Raw genomic sequence first — 6,193 nt, forward strand, 5'->3', positions numbered from 1 at the left:
TATGTTTTAAAAAGGATCTTAATCTTTGACAACATTATGGAAAGGATTTTTAAGGAGGTCGACCTTTCTGTTAGACACTTAGAATATTAACCTGAGTCTGTTAGCAGCTAAACGAGCACTTTTATGAATGTAAATACAAGCTGGACAATTATCCTATTAACTTACATTGCAGCGATCTCGTTTAATACTGCATCAATGTCCTCAGTAGTTTTTGTTGTATCTGATTCTCAATGAGCTGTTGCAGAAACAAGCCTTGAGCAATAAAGCAAAAGCTGTCAGATAAATGTAGTTCAGTAAACATTACAACATTATGAAATATTGAGACTTTCTATCTTGAAATATTAAGACTTTCTATCTTGAAATATTAGGACTATAAGGACTTTCTATCTTGAACTATAAGGACTTTCTAGCTTGAAATATTAGGACTATTAGGACTTTCTATTTTGAAATATTAAGACTTTATCTTGAAATATTAGGACTTTTTATCTAGAAATATTAGGATTTTTTATCTTGAAATATTAGGACTTTCTATCTTGAAACATTCCCTCTGAGGTGTAGTGGAGTGGAGTATGAAGTAGCAGCAGAGGTGGGTCTAGGATCAGACCTTGGGGGGGCTCAGCCCCTAATGAGAACAGCTCTAGGTCTAGTGTCCCCGTTTTAAGTTTTACAAAAGTAAAAACATTACTTGTTTTGGAGGTAAATACGCTTCGGAGCTGAAAATGTCCCCGGATTTTGTCTAAGAAATCTGGTCACCTTAGTCTAGCTAGCTGTCTGGATTTACCCTGCAGAGATCTGAGGACCAGGTAACTATAGTCCTCAGATTGGACAGGTAGTCTAGCTAGCTGTCTGGATTTACCCTGCAGAGATCTGAGGACCAGGTAACCATAGTCCTCATGAATTCACCAGAGGTTGGAACGCCAACACAGGGAAAGAGGAAGGTGACGGACAAATGAGGGACATTCGGCGCATTCTTTTGGCCAACCCTGCCTTTAAATTAGCCGTGCCAGTCAGACGCCGGCCATCGCTTCAAAGTGATGGAGTTTGGATAGAGTGGTCGTGGAGTGCTGAAGGAGTCATCAAGATGTAACTTTAGCCAGTGCACAGTATTTAGCTCTAATGTGTCTCTGACTTTGAGGCACATCTATGAGGCACCTCATTTATAATAAAGCACTTCAGTCCCGCGGGCAGCGGGTAAATGAACTGGGACCGAATGCAGACAAACAGTTTAGCATGCTCCCTCAGCTCTGGGAGCGTCGGCCGTGATAATTAACCACACGGCTAAAAATCCAGAGAGGTCTGATTGCACTCTAGGGAGCTAAGCAGACACCGGAGATACACACGGGCCAACAACATGTGAACATTTGATGTGGTCAAATTAGATTTGTCCAAATCCCATTATGACCAGCCTGTGAGTCAAACTGTGATATAAAGAATTAGATCAAAAGAAAAAAATCCCCCCTCTTTCCTTATGTCTGTGACTCAAGAAACAACTGATTACATCTCACCGTCAAGCTGAGGATTCAACCCTCAAGACCCGAGAAATATTTATCTAACAGGAGACTTATGGGAGACAAAGTCGGGATTAATTAAACACGGAGCAATTTCAAAACTTATCTTACACAACAGACAACTTATATCCGAGGCCCTGTGGACCCCAAAATAAATTCAGTGTTTTGTCCCACGCTCTCTCCAAATCCTCAGAGAATTGATCAATGGATCAACTCTGCAATTCAAAAACCTGGAACAAAGCACACAGGGGGATTAGCTATGTTTATCATCCTTATCCTAATAGTCCCCATCCAAATGAAATGAATTCCAGGAACTTGTTCGTGCCTCCGAGTGTTTGAATGTGGCTATGCTAGGCACTGAAGAGGCTGTCACAGTCGCCTAAGACGCTTATGTGACGGATGGCATTCGTACAGGTCAGCGCTGACGCTGATTGATCAGCCTCTCAGGCCAACGATCGGAGCCGCAGCCAATGTGACTGAGATGAGACGAGACACGCGAGGAGGAGCCAGAGAGACGCGTGACAGAACATTCATCACACAGCAGTCACATGGAAACGTGGGCTTTTACGATTTATAACTCTTTCCTTTAATTCTCTTGAGGCTCTGTGTTTCCGTTGTGTAACATGACGGTGCAGTTTTAGCCAGAACTCTTGGAAATGAGATTTCAATTGCAGGAGAGCATCCGGATTAAATGAAGATCAAGAAGGAGATGATTCAATAAATTTGTGATGACAACAACCCCGATTACTCTGCTTGTCCACAATTTACAAAATGCATGGGATTACCGATTTCTGCTAGCCTTCTTTTTGACCTCATTGCAAAGATAGTACTCACCTTGCGTGCTGGCCTGTTGAGGAGACATTTTACAGCGTCCATGAGTGCAGATTGTATTGCTTGAAGGCTGCATTGCTGCTGAATAAACTACCAAATGTTACTCTGCCAAAGTCACAAAGTTGCAGAAACAGGAACATGCAGCCTCCATAAATGTAAGTCCTTAGAGACTGTATCCAAAGTGGTAACATACAGCCAGTGCTGATCAGCAGGGGAACATTATGTCCGTGGCCTTGGCTTTAAAGGGAGTGGAGTTAACATTGATTTAAAAGGACACATGCTTTAATTAGTCCTACTTAAGATTTTCATGAACTCAAACCCTGTTTTTGAAACGGTTATTGTTGGCCTCTTTTCAAGAATTGTTTCTGTATTTTCATTCAGTAATTAACTCTATATACACAGTAGTAGTTTTCATTGTTAGAGGGGTTCAGGTTTATAGCCTTCGTTTACACAGAGCAGGGGGCGAGTTGTTTAAGTTACCGGTGGGTTGGTCTATATCCACGTTGCACTACTGGAATTGTTCTGGATTGATGGCTTTCATTTCATCCATGTCCATTACCATTACCTTCCTCTTTCTTTGTGTTGGTGTTCTAACCTCTGGTTGATTTCTGAGGACTATAGTTACCTATTACTTCGAGCTCCTCGCGGATGACTGAGCTTCTCACCCTATCTCTAAGGAAACCCATTTTGTCCGCTTGTACCCTGGATCTCGTTCTTTCGGTCACGACCCAACCTTCACGACCATCCATCCAGTGTTACTGTTCGTCATTTTAGCTCAATTCCAATTTTAGCCTTACTGTTTACAGCTGTATCAGAGATAGATTAGGTTTGTGCTGAACTGAGCTGAACATTTCCCATTGCTGCTGGTGGTGAAATACAGCATGTTATGCCTCGTCCAGTGTGTAAAGTTAAGTCACTTATGTCTAGTCTCGTTTTGCATTTCCTGTTTTATTCCTGTTTCCTGTTTTACCTCCTTTGTGTGATTTTCCCACCAATGTGATGGTCTACCCCGCCCCTGATTGGTTTTACCTTTTTTCCCCTAACTCATGTATAACTAGTCCTTGTCTCCTTTTGTCTTGTGCCAGTTGGTGTTGTTCAGTCTGTGTCACAGTCTCATCCAACATTATGTTCATGATATTAGGTTTTTGTTCTCCTCCTAGTGAGCGTTTTTCTTTGGTTTTGAACTTTGTGAGAGTATTGTGTAGTTTGAACTCTATTCTGTAAACTACCTTTGTTATGCTTACTATTGTTTGTGTCTGAAGCAGTCCCAGAAAACGCAAAGTACATGTCACGAGATTAGCGCTGACCACGACTGTTAATCAGAAATGCATCTACAAGTCAAGACAACACACTTTAAACATTTCTTGAGAGCAGATCAGTTTCTAATGTGAGTTGTTAGATGAAAAGCTGCAGGTAAAAACTTCTCATGCCGTGTAGGGCAGGAAATCAGATGGTGATTTTAATTATTGTTAATAAACTTCTTTGGCATCATACATCCTTCTGGCTGGGCTGTAAACAGATACACTGGGTTTTCTGACAGAGTAGCTGGCACCTGCACTGTTGTACTGATTTAGTTTCACAGTACTATACTTTTTAAGACTTGTATAACATGTTCGAAACAAGACTTTTCTTTCTTCTCTTCTCTCCTCAGTTTCACCCAGCTGAGCGCTTTACCGCGGTGACTAAGCACCTGAAACTCTCTGCCTACCATGACTCACTAATTGACCACATTGTAGTTTTTGTGGAAGTACCAAAAAAACTGCTCCATTAACAACTCTGGAAATGGCAACCCTGCTGGGGATACTGGTATTTTGCTCGAAAAGCTCTCGCAATTTAATTTTCAAACTTTTAAGTGTTCTGTTTCCGGGAATGTGTCTGTGTGAGTAATTCATGAATCAGAGTTGAAACATGTTTTCCCCACTGTGATATCTCAATGTATGAACAGCTAAACACGGATATGCTCTCCATCCTGTGGGCAGTAAGCTTTGTACCCTGTTGGCTCTTGAATTAGCCCAGATTAGCGCCATACACACCAAACCCCCTCGTTAGCTGAGCTAACATAAAGCACCAGTATCATCATGGCTGCCTCTTGGCTTTGTCTTTGCCTGCTGGTTGCCACATCGGACCATCTCTGTGACATTTAGATGGGTTATTGGATTAAGTCGGTGTATTCTTTCAAGGGTTTTTTGTTTTTTCTGCCTGTTGTCTGCCTAGACCTGGAAGGGATTCCAACCCCCCCCCCCAGCCTGGAGTGATGAACTCTCCCTTGGCATGCTGAGTACATTTGAGTGACGGTATGAGTAACTCAAAGCAGCAAGTCTGGTATGACCACAACCTGAGATAAATGTTATCACACATTGACCACTACTTTTAAACTTGTCATTGATGTAATCCTCTGTATATATTATAGGTTGTCAGCTGCTGTTCTGCCTCAGTTTAGTTGTCTTTGGATCTTAATCATTTTCTTTTTTAGTGCCTCCTGGACACTCTCCCTGTCTGGTTTGCTTGTATTTTAGGTTATCAACTGGTTCATTGTTTTTTTTTTTTATTTTGTTCATTGTAATTTTGCTTTCCAGTGGAGCTAGTAGCCATCTTGTTGTGGAGGCTAGGCACATGAGTGTGGTTCCCTTCACAGATTGCAGTGAGAACAGCACGGTGACACGATTTGTGGTAACTATCGATTGCAGTGGCCACATGTGGTGGATAAGTTGGTGCACCCCTGGGACACACCTATAGACTACTGTCCATTAACAATCTACAGTCTATGGAGACACCCTTAGTTGACTGTCTCTCCACAGCTGGCCTCTGCCCACTTCCCCCCTTTTCCTTTTGATAAATTTAAGCCATAACTGTGAGTGTATTTGTATTTAAAGAATTAACCTGATTGCTAAATATACATTGTAATAAAACCTTTTGTGACAGGAGATGAAGGAGGACCCAATAGCAGAGGGTTCAAAAGGTTTTATTTTAACAAAAACAAAATACTGAAATGAAGGAACCAGGAAAAACTAAAATGGCGCACTGGGACTGGCAAAACTCACAGGGAAGGTAACTCATGGGGAAGGTAATTTGCAGGGAAGCTATCTGAAGGCGATATGGGCAGGAACACACAACACGCCAACAGGAACAAGGACCGGACAGAAGAAAAAGAAAGCACAAAGACTAAATACAGGGGGTAACGAGAGGCAGGTGACAAGAGGGCTGGGAAACAGGTGGAAAACATCAGGTAATCACAAGAGTGGGAAGACAGGACTAAAGGCAGGACGAGGCAAAAACCTGACTTCAAAATAAAACAGGAAACAGAACATATAGACACGCAGGGGAACACCAGACCGGAGGGAAACAAGACAAACACAAGGCCAGGGAGGGAACACGAAGAGGGAAAGGAAAACGGGATCAAAAAAATAAAACACCATAACACCTTTTCTAGAGACAATTTACTCCTGCATACTTTGCACTCTTCATTGGCTCTATATTGTTTCTGTTTGGAGTGTGTGTATATATTAGTGTGTATATATTGTTTTTTCTTTTTTGTGCTATGTTTTGTAAGTGGAAGCGCATTGTAAGCAATGATCCAAGGCAAAATTCCTCGTATGTGTCCTCATATCTGGCAAGTAAAGCTGATTCAGATTCTTCTGATTCTGTTTCTCACATGCATGCACACGTATAAGACGTGCAGATACGAGCTCTTCCCGCTTCCTCTGCTCGACTGCACCAGCGATTCATTATGTAATTCTAATGACATTTAAGCCGAAGCACAAAAGGCCCCTATCTGCATCACAGTAATAAATAACACTGAAACGTATTACTGTGATAACTCTATGGATGGATGAGATGGCCACCATGTATTCCCC

The sequence above is a fragment of the Etheostoma spectabile genome, chromosome 9, assembly GCF_008692095.1.
Source record: "Etheostoma spectabile isolate EspeVRDwgs_2016 chromosome 9, UIUC_Espe_1.0, whole genome shotgun sequence".
Classification (NCBI taxonomy): domain Eukaryota; kingdom Metazoa; phylum Chordata; class Actinopteri; order Perciformes; family Percidae; genus Etheostoma; species Etheostoma spectabile.